Raw genomic sequence first — 18,449 nt, forward strand, 5'->3', positions numbered from 1 at the left:
ATTCATTGAAATTTATAGAGTTATATTCTCTCTTTCCCACCGACACTCTCAGATACCGATAATTTTAATTTAATTGGTTATTTTTCTATACTCTCACCAGTGGCCGTAATCACAAAAATACGACTACCATCATATTTGTCTCTTCTAGACGATTCTAGAGCCACCAACCATGCCTCAAAAGAAGTCTAGGCGTGCTCTCATACGCTACCTATTTCCAAGTGCGTCGTTCAAGATGTCACCAGTCTCTCCACACGCTACCACGCGCTAGTTGCTAAACGATCACACGCCACACATTTGCCACGTGCGCCTACTTCCGTTATAGTCTTTGATGGCGTCATCTTTAGGTGTGTCCCTGACGTCAGCGCCATCACTACAATGTGTCGCACGCCTCTGTCGCTAATGTGCGATGCAGACCTGTTGACATCAGCCATACCCTACGCTGACGTTATCTGTACTTCCTAATTGTTTTGGGCTATTTTAAGGCTGGTGCACTTATTTTTTGACCTATTTTTGAACTTGATTCCTTACTAATTTTGACCTTCCAGATTCACTAGTGCACTCAGTTTTACGCAGTTCTACTCCGACATCACTAGATCCTTTTTGTAAGTCATATTTATCTCACTCCATGGATTGTTCAAACAACTCTTCTCAGCACAGGGGTTCTTCTAAACCACCTACGGCTCATAGTCGGTATCACTCTTTGGCTTACTTTGCCTTAACTGCTACTTATTGCCAGCCACATACTTAACATTCTCTAGGTCGCTCTGCTATACCTTCACCAGCCTACACTCTTCATAATAGTGAAGTCATTGTGAAAAAGGTTCTTTCTACTTCTACCTCTGCCTGTACCTCCAATACACCCTTTAGTGCTCTCTCAATCACTCAAAGTACCGCTTTTTGATATTTTGATTCAGCTTGTTGCAATCATATAACCTCTGACCCTACATTTTTTTCTTCAATTACATCTTCTTCTAATTTACCAGTTATTCACACTGCTGATGACTCTAAAATACATGTTAGTCATATAGGTTATATCTTTACTTCTAATATCTCTCTGCCTCACACTTATTTGATCCTCTCAAATGCATGTTAGTCATATAGGTCATATCTCCACTTCTAATATCTTTTTGCCTCACATTTATCTGATCCCCAACCTTACACTTAATCTTATCTCTATTGGTCAACTAAGTGATCTTGGTCTCACTATTTTATTTTCTCCAACTGGCTGTGTTGTGTAGGATCCGAAGACGGGACAAACTCTTGGGAGAGGTCGTAGACATGGTCGTTTGTGCGAGCTCATCCATTTACATATTCCATCATCCAGTACTTCTCATATCTAGACTATTGCTCTTGCTACTACTATTTCCCCTCTTGCTTTATGACATTCTTGGTTAGGTCATGTGTCTTTTGGTCATTTACGATCTCTAGTTTCAAGTGGTCAATTAGGTTTTGTTCCAATTGATAAACTAGACTGTCTATCTTGTCAACATGCCAAACAACATACTTTACCATTTCATACTAGTACCTCTATGTCTTATGCATCTTTTAATCTCATATACTTTGATGTTTAAAGGCCTTCACCTAATACCACTATGGGGGGATCTAAATATTTTGTCATATTTATTAATGATTTCACTCGTTTTATCTAGTTATTTGTTATGAAATCTCGTTCTAAGTTACACTAAAACATATTGTGATTTTCACAAATGGTCAAAATTCAGTTTTCTTCCACCATTAAAATTTTTCATGCTCATAATGACCAAGAATATAAAGAAACTCATTTTTTGAGATTCTTTCGTCAAAATGGCACACTTTCTCACTATAATGGTTGTATTGAGCGCAAACATTGCTATATCTTAGATACTGTTCGTGCTCTTTTAATATCTTCTTCTTGTCTTAAAAATTTTAGGGGGAAACTGCTCTCACAACCGTCTATACTATCAATCGTATCCCTTCCTTTACCATTAACAATCAAACTCTAGATGAGCATCTGTATGGCACACCTCTTGCCTATACTAGTTTTCGTGTGTTTGGATATGCTTGTTTTGTTCTTTTTCAACCTCATAAGCATACCAAATTAGAACCTCGCACCCGTTTATGTTGTTTCTTGGGGTATGAGATTGAACATAAAGGTTATCATTGTTGAAATCCTCTTTCTCATCGTCTCCGTGTCTCTCACCATGTGGTATTTTGGAAACACAAGATGTTCTCTTCTCTATCTAAGTTTCATTTGTCCACTCATCTTACTACACCATTCTTTACAGATCCTTCTCTTCTGTTTGATGAGCTTGATAAAGACCCTATTTCCGACATGATGACTTAGGCCCATCTTGAGGATTTTGCTCTACCTCCTGGTCCTGCTACTATACTCTCCGATCTTTAGCCTGCTTTTGCTCCTGCTCCAGCTCCAACTCCAGCTCCAGCTCCTGCTCCTACTCTAGCTTCAACTCCTGCTCCTAGTCCTATCTTCATTCTCTCTCACAGTGAGCCTGATATATCCCTTTATTCTACTCCATCATCTTCTACACTAGATGTACCTCTTCATCATTATACTCGGGTAACACAACCTTCTGTACTTCTTTGTGATTTCATTGTTGGTTCTACTACTTTTTTTTCTCATGAACCTATTTCCCATTGAGAGACTTGCTTTAACCGTCTTTAGCAACAAGCTATGACTGATGAACTGCAAACTTTTGATAAAACTTATACTTGGGATGTAATTGACCTTATACTTGGAAATAGTGCTATTAGTTGCAAATGGATTTACAAGATCAAAACCCAGTCTGATAGTTCCATTAAGTGTTACAGAGCTTGATTTGTTGTTCGGGGGTTTACTCAGAAATATGGTATTAATTATGAGGAAACATTTGCCCCTATTGCTTGTTTTACTTCAGTTCGTAGCCTCCTTGCCATTGTTGCTGCTCGCCATTAGAGTCTTTGTCAAATGGATGTCAAGAATGCTTTTCTCAATAGTGATCTCACTGAGAAAGTTTAAATGCAACCTCCTTTTGGTTCCTTAGTTCCGTCTACCAAAGTTTGCAAATTTCGTCGTGCTTTGTATGGTTTGAAACAAGCTCCTTGTGCTTGGTTTGCCAAGTTCAGTTCGATAATTCGTGACTTTGGCTTCTCCTTCAGTGCCCATGATTCTGCTTTGTTTATACGCAAGACAGAGCATGGTATTATTATTCTTCTTCTCTATGTGGATGATATGATCATTACTGGGGATGACACAGTGGGTCTTTCTAGTCGTAAACAGTTTCTTAGTTGCTAGTTTGAGATCAAAGATTTGGGTTTACTTAGTTATTTCTTCAACTTGGAAATTTCTCAATATCATTCTGGTTAATTTCTCACATAGGCCAAGTATACATGTGATCTCCTAGCTCGTGCTGGTCTTATCGATTACAAGACTGCGCCTACCCTAGTTGATCATCAAACTCGTCTCACACCTCTTGATGGTCATCTGTTATCTGATGCTACTTTATATCGTTAGCTAGTTGGCAATCTTGTTTATGTCACAGTTACTCGTCCAGACATTGCCCATGTTATTCACATTGTCAGTCAGTTCATGGCTGCTCCTCGCTCTCCACACTATGATGCTCTGGTTTGCATTTTTCGCTATCTCAAAGGCACTATGTTTCATCGTTTTCACTACTTATCACTGTAGACACCCAATTTTTGACCGACTTTAAGACTCAGACGTCACCGATTGAGCGCTTGGTGATGTTGCATATTGCGCTCGTTCTGAGGTTTCAGAGTCTCGGCTGCGAGCCTTGCCTCCGGACTTCCGGGCTCTTTCGTGTCTTGCTTCGGTTTGCGAACCAGGCTCCGTTTTCTCTGTTTTCTTTTCCCGAAGGGAGGGAGAGGTCTCGTAGATCATCTCTCAGTGGCCGTAGGCCATTTTGCCCGTTTGGAGTCTGGTTTCTGGTTTTTCAGAGCCGTTGGCCGTGTGCCTCGGTTCGGGACCGCTTAACCACCTCCGTTTGCTCCAGTTTTTGGCATGCATCTTATTTGCTCCCTTTTGAGGGACACTGTGGCTCAAGAGACCAACTTCGTGGTCGAACACCACTTCCGGTGCCTAACAGTCAGTTTTCAGGGCCTCGGGCTGCGCGTTTCGGCCCCCGAACCTTCATTTTGCATCGGTTTGGGCTCATTTTTGGTGGAGACCTTATTTTCACTTCTAAAGAGGTCGTAGAAGGGTGGGAGGCCAATAATTGTTCTGACAACCAGTTTTATTCCCCATCGCCCTCCGTCCCCGTTTTTCTCACTTGAAAGCCAATGTTGACCACCCTAAGGCCACTTTTTCTAGCCCTAAACCACATATTTGTGTTGTACACAACTGGGAGGCCACCAATATCACATGGCCGGCCAGTAATTGTGTTTGACCCTTTTGAACCCCTCCAAAAAGTGGGCTTTTCTCTCTCCTGGTTTACGTTCTCCAGTTTTTGACCACATAGTTGTGTTGTGCACACATGGGAGGCCACCAATCTGGGGTGGCCAGCCACTAATACTGCTTGAACCTTTTGACCCTTGACCGGCCGGCCATGGGGAGGGCCGGCCGGCCACCTGCAACTTAAATACCAGGCCGGCCTTGCTCCCCTCCTCTGGTACATTACAAATCTGTATTTTGTTTCCCCCCAGATTGTGTATTCGGGAGGCTGCACTTTTGGGGGGAAATTTGAAATCCATTTCCCCCCTTTTTTCCCACACTCTTGCCTATATATCCAGGCCCTCCAGCTCCCTTTTGAAGGGTTAGAAAATTGGGTCTAAGCCTCCTACATTGTATCTCTCTCTCTCTCTACACTCCAACCCTCAAAACCCCTCAAATCCCATACCCCTTTCTACACCACCACAAAGCACCACACCACCACCATCCTTTCCAACACTTGGAGCTAGTTTTCCAGAGCTTAGGAGCACCTTTCCTCAAGCCAAGAGCAACTGAAGCTTGGTCTACAAGGGTGAGTCTTCATTCTCCCTCTTTTGTGCTTTATTTTGTTCTATATCTAAGCCATACTTGCTTACATTTTTGGGCTCCGACCCTAACTGAAAATAGTCATGTTTTGATGTCTTTTTCATGATTGATTAAGGGTCCTTCCATGTTTAAGGTCTCTAGCTACCACTTGCTTCTTTACCTCTCTTGTATGCCTCTTTCTTGCATAGTATTTTAGGATCATTTGTAAACTGTTTTGAGCTGGGTCATAAACTGAAAAGTGGCTTATTTTGAGCCTTTTTTCAACATTGTTGAAGGGCTCTTCACTGTTTGAGGCTTCCTTTTATCACTTGCCTCTTTATCCCTCTTTTGGCCTTACTTTTGCATGTTTTGTTAGCCCTTTGTGTTTGTGTTTTTGGGCTTTGGTCCGAACTGTAAATAGCCTTATTTTGACCCCCTCTTCATGTTTTATCAAGGGAATTTTTCTGTTTGAAGCTCCCTTTTTGCTCTTTGTGTTTAAACCTCTCTTTAGGCCTTATTTTGCATAGTATTTTAAGCTTGCATGTGCATTGTTTTGGGTTTGGTCACTAATTGTAAAATACCATGTTTTGAGCCCCTATTCAACTTTGTTGAAGGGCTCTTGGCCATTTAGGGCCAGAAAATGCTACTTGCTTCATTATCTCTCTTTTGGGGCCATTTTTGCATGTTAACTTAGCCCTATTTGTGTTCACTTTTTGACCTTGCTTAAAACTGTAAATATGCTTGTTTTGGGACTGTCTTGATTCTGACTTCACACTTCATGTTCGAATAATGCATGTTTTGTATAGTTATAGGCCAATGCATATGCCTAGTTTTGTGTTTCGGGTTCATTCCATGCATCGGGTGCCATGTTTCCATGTTTCGGGGCATTTTTGCATCATATTTCAGCACTGAAATTTGCATGCTTGTATGCCATATTCCATGCCCTGTCATGTTTTGTTAGAGTGGCATTTGTGCCTTAGGTTCAGTCCTCGGTTTGCGTGCACGTGTGCACGCATCTCGAGTGTCTCATTTTCATCCAATGGCTACTAAGGTGAGTGTGGCTGAGGTCCACTCATGTTGGTGTAAGTCCATTGTGCATTGAGTATGCCATTTCATTTTATAGCATTGCGTATGCTAGGTTGTATGTTAGAGCATTGCGTATGCCTTGTTACATCGTGCATTGTGTATGCCATCTCATAGCATTGTGCATGCTAGGTTGTATATTAGTTGCATTCATGCATGTCATGCATATTGCATTGTGCTTGGGATAGGAGTTAGCCCGAGCACGGGAAACGAGGGACGTTTCGTACTTCGAGTGAGGGAACGTGTCTCAATTTCCAGTCACTGACACTCCGGATTATCCATGATGGAGTTTAGGTTTTGTTGTATTTATATGTGCATTCATTTCATATTGAGTCGTGCAATTCGACTCCTCGGCCATCATGCATCGATATGCGTGATTGGTGGCACGGGGACCGAGGACTACACTCCCTGAAGAGTAGTCATGCATACATATGTGAAAATACTTTGCCATGCCCCTTTGTTGCTCACTGTTGCAGCAAATCAGAAATCGACAACCTTCCGGAGCTTGGCACGCATTCCAAGAACAATTGCAAATAGAGGCAAACCGGGGCATCGCGAGGGATTCTCCGCACAAGGCAACCCGAGCATGCATCATTCATCATCCGGAGCAGATTTGAGGCAGTCCCTGGCTTGCATGCCAATTTATTGCTTTCCTAATTTAATTTGTTAATTAATTAGGGTTTTGTGCATATTTGGACTATAATTATTCATTTAGGACTGTATATTATTTATTCGGACCCTCTGCATGAGGGCAATGTTGTAATAAGTGTGCGTGTGTGTGATGTATGTCTTCCAACCCCACGTCTTTCTCCCTTTTATTTACCCACTTATGATGGTTAGATTAGGGCATGTTTCAATTAGCATACAGTATGATAGCATGTTTGCATTCATTCATCTGTTTTGCATGCACCGGGCTCGGCGCATCATACTAACTACATTGTATTTTCAATTCCAAGTTGAATACATGTTAGCTGTAGCATTTCATATGCCATGTTTAGAATAGCCGAGCCTGCTATAGTTGCATTTTTACATGTGTTGCATTAGGCATTTCCGTATAATTAGGATCATACATGGATTTCTAATTAGCTTCTGTTTTGGCTTGGAGTACTCGGTAAGTTTTATGCTTTAGCATCCTTGCATGCGTGTGAGTGACTGCCATGAATAGCATGCTTACCGTGAGGCTATATGCTTATGTGATATAACTGCCTGAATGCCTGTGGGTGAAGGTTGGGTTATTTGAATTGGAACAATTCATTAAATGTGTGTTTTAAGCCCACTAGATAGTGGCAAAATCATGTTTTTCTAAGCTCACCCGAGGGTGGCAAATCCACGTCTTAGCCTACTTGCGAGTAGCACCATCAAACCATTTTTAAACAAACAAACATGAAATGTTTTGTTCCAATTCAGGCGATCCAGTCTATACTTGTATGCTGTGCGCATCACATAGTAAATCTAGGATAATAACCGGAATAAGAACACATAATGTTTTCAAAAATAGATATCATGGTTAGTAGAGGCCGATCTTTGATCGGGCGAGCGGGGGTGCTTACGAAGTGACCTTCCCCAATCGTATCCAAGTTCCCGAGCCGAGACAACTTTGGTGATGACGGACATGTGGCCTTAGGCAAACGAGTCAGGGTTTCCTAAATTTTCCCAAAATAAAATATTTAGGTGGCGACTCTGTATCTGGTAAAGCAGTCCATGTTTGGCACTTCTTTCAAAATCTGTTTTCTCAAAATGATTTGCCGGATTTGGACTCTTTGGTTCAGATTTAGAACTGTGACAATTTGAGAGTCCGAGCTGTAGTGACCCCAAATGAACGGAACGGGACTCATCCCTCCCGGGGCGTTCGGGGACGTCTACAATCACACTCTTCCCTATAACTACATGCCTTTTCTGATGTAGATTGGGCAGAGGATCCTACTGATCGCCATTCTAATACAGGGTTCTGCTTCTTCTTCGATGACTCTTTATTGTTTGGCGTAGCAAGAAGCAAACTTTTATTGCTCGTTTTAGTGCTGAGGCTGGGTATCATGCTCTTGATGACACTACTCAAGAGCTTGTGTGTCTTCGTTGGCTTCTTTCTAGTATGAGAGTTTCTTATCCTGTTGCCACTAACCTCTGTTGTGAAAATCAGAGTATTATTCAGATTGCACATAATGATATCTTCTATGATCGTACCAAGAATATTAAGATTGATTATCACTTCATACGACAACATGTTACTAGTGACACTGTTTGTCTTATCTTTGTTACCTCTACTAATTAGATAGTCGACATTTTCACCAAGGCTCATTCTCCAGGACACTTTTTTGACTTATTTTCCAAGCTCAAGTTGATATTTGCATTACCACCTTGAGCTTGAGAGGGGGGGGGGGGGAGGGTGTTAACTGTATATATCTATATTATCATATTGTGTTTTACCATACTTAGCTTCTCTTTCTCCTATATAAATGAGTATTGTATTCACTCACATTCATTTAATGAAATATACAGAGTTTTATTCTCTTTTTTTTTCTCTCTCTCTCTCTCTCTCTCTCTCTCTCACACACACACACACACACACACATAGTGTTTCTCTATTCTTATAACATTAGAGTTATACGTTTCACAATTCAAATTGTATGATTCGATTCGATTCGATTCAGTGGGTAATCAATTTGAACAGGTTGTATGAATTGCAAATAACTGTGAATTGTAGGTGAATTGATGAATCGGTGAACCAAATCTATTACGACCCGCTCCTCATATCCAACGGTTAAGTATCGTGATGGCCAGTAACTAAAGTTACTTACAGCTAATTTTTGAACAAATAAGTAAACGCGAGTGGAAAAAATATTTAAGTGAGGGTACTAAAATAATCATTGGAACTTTTACTTTCATAACAAAACTCATCGACCAAAAGGCCGATATTTACATATGAAGTACTATGTGTGTCTACTCTACAGCCCCGCGTCTAAGACTCTCTAAAAGTTATTTTTGAATTGCATTGTTTCCTGAAAATTGGTAAACGGTAGAGTGAGAAATATTATACTAAGAGCATAAGGGCATAAAATTCACCATGGATAATTATTGGCAAAGCAAAACTTGATATTAAAATGTAGAATATAAAATATGGAAATCATTTTGAATAACAAACATATAATACATAGATCATATAAACAAAATAATTATAACTACGGTACAGAATGGAACAGAATAGATGTGTGGACTCAAGAGATGGCTCGTACGAACTCTAGAGGTGGCTCCCACCATAATGTAACACTTAACTCCGTACAGCATTTTGCTCCATACTAGAAATTCAGAGGGTTAGTGGATCTATGACTGACAAAGGGTCACAAAATGACTAATCAGAGGGCCAATGGTTATTTAAGCCCCCTAAGGCATAGGACCTCCGTGGTGGTACTTATAAAATAATTACTCAAAACATATTTTAATAAACAGTTATATTCATGAGTTTTCCTTATTATATAAAATAAGGTTCATAAAATAAATAACGTAATTAAAACACAATTATATAAAATAAATTATGATAACTCAAAACATATATAAAATATATTATGGTGACTCAAAGTATAATATAACTCACCTTAATTTTAATACCTCACTCTTTTTTTCCACTATCAAGGACCTTCTTTACTTTCAGTATTTTTCCCCCCTTCTATGTTTATCTTTTGTTCTTGTTCACAATCCACTTCTCATTTTATACTAAGGCCAAGTTTGGGAAGACTAAATAAGTGCACTTTTTGACTTTTTATGAAATATGGGTTAGATTTGGGTTGGGTTTGAAGTGATGTGTTAGAAAAGTGATGTGACTTAAATAGGATAGTGACTTTTTGACTTTTTGAATTTTTTGAAGGATGCCAAACTTGGCCTAAGTGTATAACTTGCCCAGTAAGTTTGGGTGACATGTAGCCACACCACGTGGCCTCTCTATATTAGGTGCCATCATCTGCTCTAGACTTGAAGCTTATTTGGATAAGTTTGGATTCTTTCTTATTTATACTTGGGCCCAAATCTTAAACTAATTATATATCTCATTTTTTTAATAATATATACTCCGTAATTTAATTATACTTTATCTCATATACTCTTAACATTCAATATTTTATTTTACTCTTGCGATTCTCATTTATAATTAAATAATACGAATATAAAATTTAAAGAACAACTTAAATTTTCGAGTTATTACAAAATCAGTGAATCGTGAATCTAATTGATTTGCTAAAATTGATGTTTGAATTTCCTTTTTGGTTTTTTATTGTTAAAAAAGGATTCACACAATCTTTTTAAGGTCTTTAGGATTACTATATGTCATCTTTTGATTTTCTCTCTTCTAATTTACTTTCAAATATTCAATTTTATCCAAGTGCTTGCATTTACAAAAGGAATTTTTTAAGGTATCAAGTAAGATTTTTGATTAAATTTTAAGATTTTGGTTTCTTCTTTGGGATGTGCTATATAAGTGTAATTTTTGACTTTTTAGCTAAAAAGTAGAGAAAAAAAATGTATGTTTGTGATAATTTTTTGACTTTTTACGAAAAGATGTATAATAAAATATTATAGAATCAAAATGACCATTCTACCCTTATTGACTTTTTGACTTTTGGTAGTTGAATTCAGATGGCAAAATAATAATTTTGACCTCTAGGCTTCCCCCAAATAGTATGGACTTTTTAATTTTTTTTAATAACTTTTTCACTTTTTGGCTTTTGTAGGTTATCCCAAAAGAGGTTTTGTAAAATGTTAAAAACATTGTTGTTGAGTTATTGTTGCTTGAAAATTGAAAGTTTGTCTTTATTTGCTTCTTTGTATTTATTTATTAAGAATGGTTAATAAAAAAGTAAAGTGGTGAATATGGAAACCATGTTTACTTTTTACCTAGCCCACGTGATCATCATTTAAAATAACATTTTCATTAATTTAAATTTAAATATTTCATATTTATTAGATATATTTAATATTTAAATGTGCAGATATATTTTTCTATATAATTTTAAAACATGGCTAAAATCTTTACGATTCGTGATTCAGTACAAGTCTATTTCGATTCACGATTTGAATTCTAATTTGGCAACTATCATCCAAAGATAATTTGATTTTCCTGGGTCTCAAGGTAGAAGGTCTCTAGATGGTTGGTATAGTCATGGATTTATTTATTTATTTATTTTTGAGGCGAACTTGTTTGGGTACAAAGTTAAGTGTTAGGTTTGAGTCCTATTCATCTTTTTCAGATCCCTCAGAGGAAAACAAAACGTGAGTATATTTGTGGGGGTGATGGGGATTATTCCTTTTCTTCTCGAACACAAAAATGCACTCCAAGGGGACAAACTTTCAAACTAACAAATTTGATATTAAGTCGACAAAAAATGTGATTTGATTTGAAAGTCTGGTTTGAATCTGCATTTAGAAGGTGAAAGTCATTTGTGATATACTGCTATGTTTTAGAATTCCAAGTCAAAGAAATGATGCTTCCAGCAAAATTATTGCATAGCTTTAAACATCTTGGAGTCAAAAGCCAAACCAAATTACATTTTTGTGTTGAAAATATTGACACGTTTGGATAATGGAGGAACATTAAGAAACTACTGGTTACAAAAGAGAAAAAGAAAAAGTAAATTATACTGACAATCAAATTAACTTTGAAAATATTTTACTGCACTCTCTTGAATTTTAAAAAATCGTTGTCTTTATATCATTAATTAGCTCAATGAAATATGATAAGCATATCAATTTTTAATTTACATGTAAATTTTGATCTTGATTAGGAGTGCAAATAAATTGAATTTTACTATTTTGTAGCAACTTGTAAGAAGTATTTAAGATCACGAAGGGTTGTGGAGGTTTGGATCTACAGTGGCAGGGCTCGAGAGAGAGGGTTGTTAGGTGAGGAGGGTAGGGGCGAGCAACAGGGGGTGGTGGGAGGGTGGTGTGTTGGTGAGGAAGCATAGAGTCGGGGGAATATGGTTGAATGAGAATGAGGGAGGGTATTGGTGCTAGGATATTTTAATAAAAATATAATTAATTATAATTTATATTGGTTTATTATTTTGTTGTTACAAAACTTATAATATTATTATATCATTATGAGATTTTATTTCAAAATAATTATGACATTAATATGAAGTTCAAAAATTTATAATAATAGTCAAAAAATCAAAGTCACTAAAAAAGTTAAAAAATCAAAGAATTATACAAAAAAATATCAAAGATTTCATTTTCTCTCTACATTTTGCAAGTTTTTTTTTTGTAAAAAAATAAAAAATTATCCCAACCATAATAATTTTTTTCATCTAATATTTTACCTAAAATGTTATTAAAATAGTCTATTCTCAAACTAACTCTCAAAACATTTGCTCCTAGTCTCCTATATATATATATATACTTTGCCATGTCTATGTCGGGAAAGTTTTTTGAGAGAATATACAAAAGAGGAGAAATCATTACAAGAAATGTCACTTTTGACTACTAAAATATTAGTCGCCAAAAGTCCAATATTTAGTCGCCAAAACCATTTAGCGAATAAAATATTTTGTCGCCAAACTCGTCGCCTATACCCTGTCGCCGACAGTATTGGCGACTAAACTATTTTTGGTCGCTGAAAGTGAACGTTTTGGCTACTAAATGTTATTTTGTCGCTGAAAATATGTTTGGTGACCAAAATTTTGGTCGCCGAAGATCAAAAATAAATTTTTTAATTTTCATTCGGCTACCAAACAATTTTGTAGCCAAAAGTAGGTTTACAGTGACTGAACGTTATTTTGTCGCTGAAAATATATGTCAAACAATTTAGTAGCTAAAGGTGCCCCTACGGCTACTAAAATTTATTTTAGTCGCCAATTGTGATATGTTTAGCTACTAAAAATTTTTTTAGTGGCCAATTGTAATATTTTTAGCTACTAAATTTATTTTAGTGGCCAATAGTCAACATTCCCTTACTAAAAAAAATTAATAGCTAAAAAGTTAACTTTTGCCGACAAAAATTAATTTTGGTAGCCAATTCCCACACTTTTGGCGACTAAATTTGTTTTAGTAGCCAAAAATGGTCGCCAAAAATGTGTTTTCTTGTAGTGAATGCAATTTCAAAGATGGAAGGTTTTATTAGATAGAGTTGTCTTTATTTTTATATGTTTTATATATTGTTTTGGGCCACTTTGGTTCGTAACTTGATTCAAGTTTCTAGTGGTGGTGAATATTAGATGAGGGATGCCGTGAGTAAGTTAAATTTATTTTGAAACTGCTTTATTTCAATTATATCTTTATGAGAGGAGAAGAAGTAATTTTAGAATAGTGACAACACAACTTGCAAAGCCTTACAATTATTATTCTCTATTCTGGTTTTTTTGTCCATATTTACTATTATTATTTATTGTTATTATAATATTTGGGGTAAATATCTTGTTTATTATATTGCTAAACTAACACTTGGAATGGTGTGGGAGAGGGTCCGGGTGAGGAGGAGAGAAAATGACCGATGTTGGAGTTGTAGCGGGAGAAAAAAGAGACCGAAAAGGTGAGGGAAATACACAAAATGGTCGTCTCAAAATCTAATTCCATGTGTGTGCTTTGTTTTTATTCATATATATATTGTGATGTTAAAAACGTTTTATTAGTTTTAATTCTTTTGCTTAGTTTCCACCAAATGTAATTTGCCCTGATCACCAAGGCATGCATAGTGATTTTGACATCACCGAACTATTTTTTGGTGTGTTGGTTGGGTTTTGTTGGGCTGGGCTGGGCTCAAAGAGTTAAAAATGTTGGGCCTATTCACCTCCTGACAAAAAAAAAAAGAAAAAAAGATCTCTTCTTTACATATTTGAAAATTTGAACATTCCGATAATTTATCAAGGGGCCTGGGCCTATCTCAAAATCGTGGCCCAAACTAAAGAAAATGAAAAAGTTTGGGCAAGACCAATTTTGCAAATTACTGTGCACCAACCTTAAAATTGCCAGATTTCCAATGGGAAATCAAAGATCAAAATATTGCAAAAATTAGCATTGGAAATCTTGGATTCCATTGATGTATAATTAACTTTTCATTTACCATTTTTCTGATATATTTATAGGCTGACAATAAATTTGTTTAAAAAATCTATATGTTTTTATTTATTTATTGTTTCCTTTTATATATTTGTTGAATTGCTCTATCACAATTGTTTAATGACTAATTTGCCCCCTCTGTAGTACATTCCTGTTCCCTTCCAGTGAGATACTTAAACCAGTCAACTAAATATCATTAAACCACATTAATAATAGCGAATTTTGAAGATTTTGAATCACAAATCCAACAGTTCTTTTAAGTTAATATGGTATAATAATCAAACTATTTAGAACATTCAAATTGACTCAAATTTTAACTAGAAAACATATATTATGATCTTATGCTTTATATTTTTAATAGGATGTCCTACAGATGATGTCACAATTGGCGCAAAAAGAAAGTTTTATAAATAGAAGTATAGAGTCATTGTCAAAAGTACCACTTGTATCTGTTGCTTCCAAGATAATTGAGTAAGAATTACATTTTTCTTTTTACAAATGTAAAGGAATAATAACATTTTTTCTATCAACTTCACAAAATTAGCCATGCTATGTGCAAACAAAAAAAACGTACAGAAAAAGTCTATACAAAATGACGTGGTGTGGGGAGTCTCTAAATGTACCTTCGAAATGTTGTTAGACTTCTTATTGCTAAATTTAAATTTTGTTAATTTTCTATAAACACCTTAATTAATTCCCACTCAACCACCCACTAAGCCTGCTGGTGGCACCTTCACTACCCCTTACGATTTCCCACTACTTCCCATTATCTCTTCCCCGCCTCCCTTCACCCCTCTCCTCTCTTTCCCTTCACACTGCCTACTGTCTCTTTCCATTCCTTACCTGATACCACTATCCATTCGGCACCCTCCAACGATTGTGAGAATGAGAGATCCATTTTGTGTGTGTGTGTGTGTGTGTGAGAGAGAGAGAGAGAGAGGGAGAGAGATTGTGGGGAGGGGGAAGTAGTGTTAGGGTTGTAATGGTCGGGTGGGTAGGAGGTTGCAAGGGTGGGGGTCGTAAGATGGGATGGGGAGGGGAGGGGGTGGCAAAAAGTCACAAGTGACAATGGAGAAGGTGCTAGAGGTTGTTGAGGGAGCTATGAAGGGGTTGGAGAGGGGCTGTGAGGTGGTGGCCAGAAGTGGGGAGGGCTGGGGAAGGGTAAGGGGCCACTGTGATAACTGTTAGAAATAGCTTCAACAACCTTTGGTAAGTAAAAAAATTTATAAAAATTACAGCATCAAATAATGTTTTTGAGATGCATTTAGAATCGAATAATGTTAGAAATCTCAAAAATTTTATTAAAATTTCTACTAAATCTCTCATATAAGCAGGACCAGCCTTGACTTATTAGGAGCCTAAGGCAAATTTTTTAAATTGGGCCCTTCATATATCATTATCCCAAAAAAAAAAAAAAAAAAAATTGTTTGGATAAAACAAAAAAGATAAAAATTTATTTCTATTACATTACAATTTAACAAAATTTAGATAACAAATATATATATATATATATATAAAATAGTTGAACTTCAATTAGTTTAATCGAATCTTTATTTTTTAACTTACCAATGCTATAAGAACAAAAATTAATTGAGGGTCCGGATGAGAATTTTCGACACAACTCAAGCAATATATAAAATTACCAAGTTAAGGTTGACTATTTTTAACATGAATCCAAGTATGACACAACTCAATAACATGAATTATTAGTTATATATTTGAATGTTCACTAAGGGATGTCATGCCATTTTTTTAATCTTTTATATAACTCTATCTAACTGAATAAAAAAATATGTAAAATAATAATTAAGGCTAATATCTTTTTTTCATTTAAGATATATATTTTTTTGTTACCTATTTAAGAGTCAATCTAATAAAAAATATAGAGTAATAAGGTACAATTTTTTTAATTAGAAAAATGCAATTGAATTAAAATCAAACATTCTATGAATAATTTCATTTAGTTGAAATAAATTTTATAAAATTCAACTTATGAGAAAAATTTTAATCTCTCAATACACTTGCTAAGTTATTTTTAACTAAAAGTGAAAGTTTTTACATTAAACATTAATCGAACACGAATCAAAATAACACCACACGACAACATAAAAATAAATAAATTGAGCTAATATTAAAATAATTATGAAATAACATGACATGATATACTCCCCTAATTGGGGGCCCTAAATTTTGTTCAAAATTGGGGGCCCGAGGCGACCGCCTCGATCGCCTCACCCCAGGGCCGGCCCTGCATATAAGGGTGTGACTCACACCATGTGAGTCTCACACATTTGGTAGAAATTTTAATAAAACTTTTAGAATTTCAAACATTATTGTTTAGAATCTCCTTGTGTTTAGTTCTGAATGAGTCTAGTATTCTATAAGTTAAAAACTATAAACATAATTTTATTTATAAGAAGGCAACCAACAAATGATTTCATATTGTTGTATATTTGTGTGTTTGTTTTTTTATTTATTTAATATAAATAGCATTTTTCTTCGAGTACAGTTCCCACATTAGTGATCCTATTTTAATGTCAACTATCATAGTAGGCAACGCAAGAATCAAATGATTAAAATTTAAGTTATGAAATTAGACTCATTTTTTTAAAAAAATTATAGGACTTAATTAGATTAAAAAAAAAGAAAGAGGTCATGCCTCTTGGTGATAATGGCATGACAATAAAAAAATTAAAAAAATACTGAAATGAAATCAAGTGGGCTAATCAAAACCGAGCATGACACAACGTTGTCCATAACCTAATCTTATCTTACCATGAGTCATTTTCAGTCCATTTATTCCTCTGAGTTTGGTCGGACCTTCGTAACCGCACACCCGATTCATTGGAACCATGAAAGACTATTTTGTTTGGTTCGGAATATGTTTGTCAAAAATTTTAAAATTAATTGGTAAAAAATAATTAAAAATTTAAAATAACTAATTTTTTTTTTTAAAATTCAAAATAAAATTTGGAGTTTATTTTCAACAAACTAATTTGGATAAATTAAACTAATCTCCGGTTTGGAGGAAATACATACAAATCTACATGTTTAGAATAATCAATAATCTTTAAGTTTTGTTCGGATCTAAGATTTGAGAAGAGACTTGAAAAAATAAGTAAAAGAAAAAAAAAAAGAATGAAAAATGTGACTGAAGTTTAACTTTTATTTCATTGATTTTTTAATTCATATTACATTTTATCTGAATTTCATCAATTATTCATCAAATGTATGGACAAAAAATAATATTGTTATATGTGTTATACATGAATGTATATTTTAGCATTAATTATCTTTATATATACAACTCATCTATAGTAGTTTTGATTACTTTAATTTTATTGATAGGTAGGTTAATGTAATTACATTAAAAACAAATGTTTGAGACTCACAAAAAGTTATCACAATTTAATCTACAATGAAGTAGTAAAATAGGTGTTAATTTTTAATTTGTTACATATCTAATTTTTAATTTGTCATATAATTATAGATAAATTTATAAGTTTAAAAGTATGAGTCTCTAACATTTCACTTATATTAATTCTGTTCACTTTAATATGTTTTAAAACAAAATCAAAAATAAATAAATTGAACGGTTGATAGCCCAAACACGGAGAGAGAGAGAGAGAGAGAGAGAGAGAGAGAGAGAGAGAGGGGGGGAGGGTTTGGAAAAAGAGAAAAGAGGGAAAAAGGAAAAGGTGAGTTACAAGTCAAAATGAGATTAATTGCAAGTACCACTTTATGGGTAGTAAAACTAATAATCACGGATCGATGTAAATAATGATCGAAATGAAGAAAGTTTGTAGGTAGTGTAAAGAAATCAATCTACGAATCAGCCGGCCAAAGAAAAGTAGAAAAAAAATTAAATATTATTTTAAGAAAACATGGAGTTGGAAATGATGAAGTTGTGGTAATGATGGTGAGTGGGGAAGCAGTGAAATGAACAAATAAAATACAGAAAAAATAAAAAAATAAAAAATAAAAAGAATGAAACAGAAAAGAACGGAATATTTAGGGTTTGGTGACATGCAAAGGGTGCAGTGCGTTTTTCCTGTTCCTTTGTTTATTTATGTGTACACTGTTACATTTATTATATAAATATATTTTCTCTGAATTTGTAATGTCCTATGCATGTGTGCTTTGATATAATCAAGCGTGCCGCTGCTCTCATAGATGAACCAACACAAACCTCAGTGATTCTCAGCCAAAAACAAACCCTCAGTGATGGATGGAAAAGAGTAATGTTGTCCAAATTAATATATCTTACAAAAATTTTGAGTCCTATCTAAAGCGAGTCTTAATTCATTGAACAGGTTTGTTTCACCTTTCAAAGTTCTATTGTTGCATAACACATCAGTTAATAATTTTTTTATTTTTT

The sequence above is a fragment of the Camellia sinensis genome, chromosome 10 (genome assembly GCF_055761805.1).
Source record: "Camellia sinensis isolate YWXY chromosome 10, ASM5576180v1, whole genome shotgun sequence".
NCBI lineage: Eukaryota > Viridiplantae > Streptophyta > Magnoliopsida > Ericales > Theaceae > Camellia > Camellia sinensis.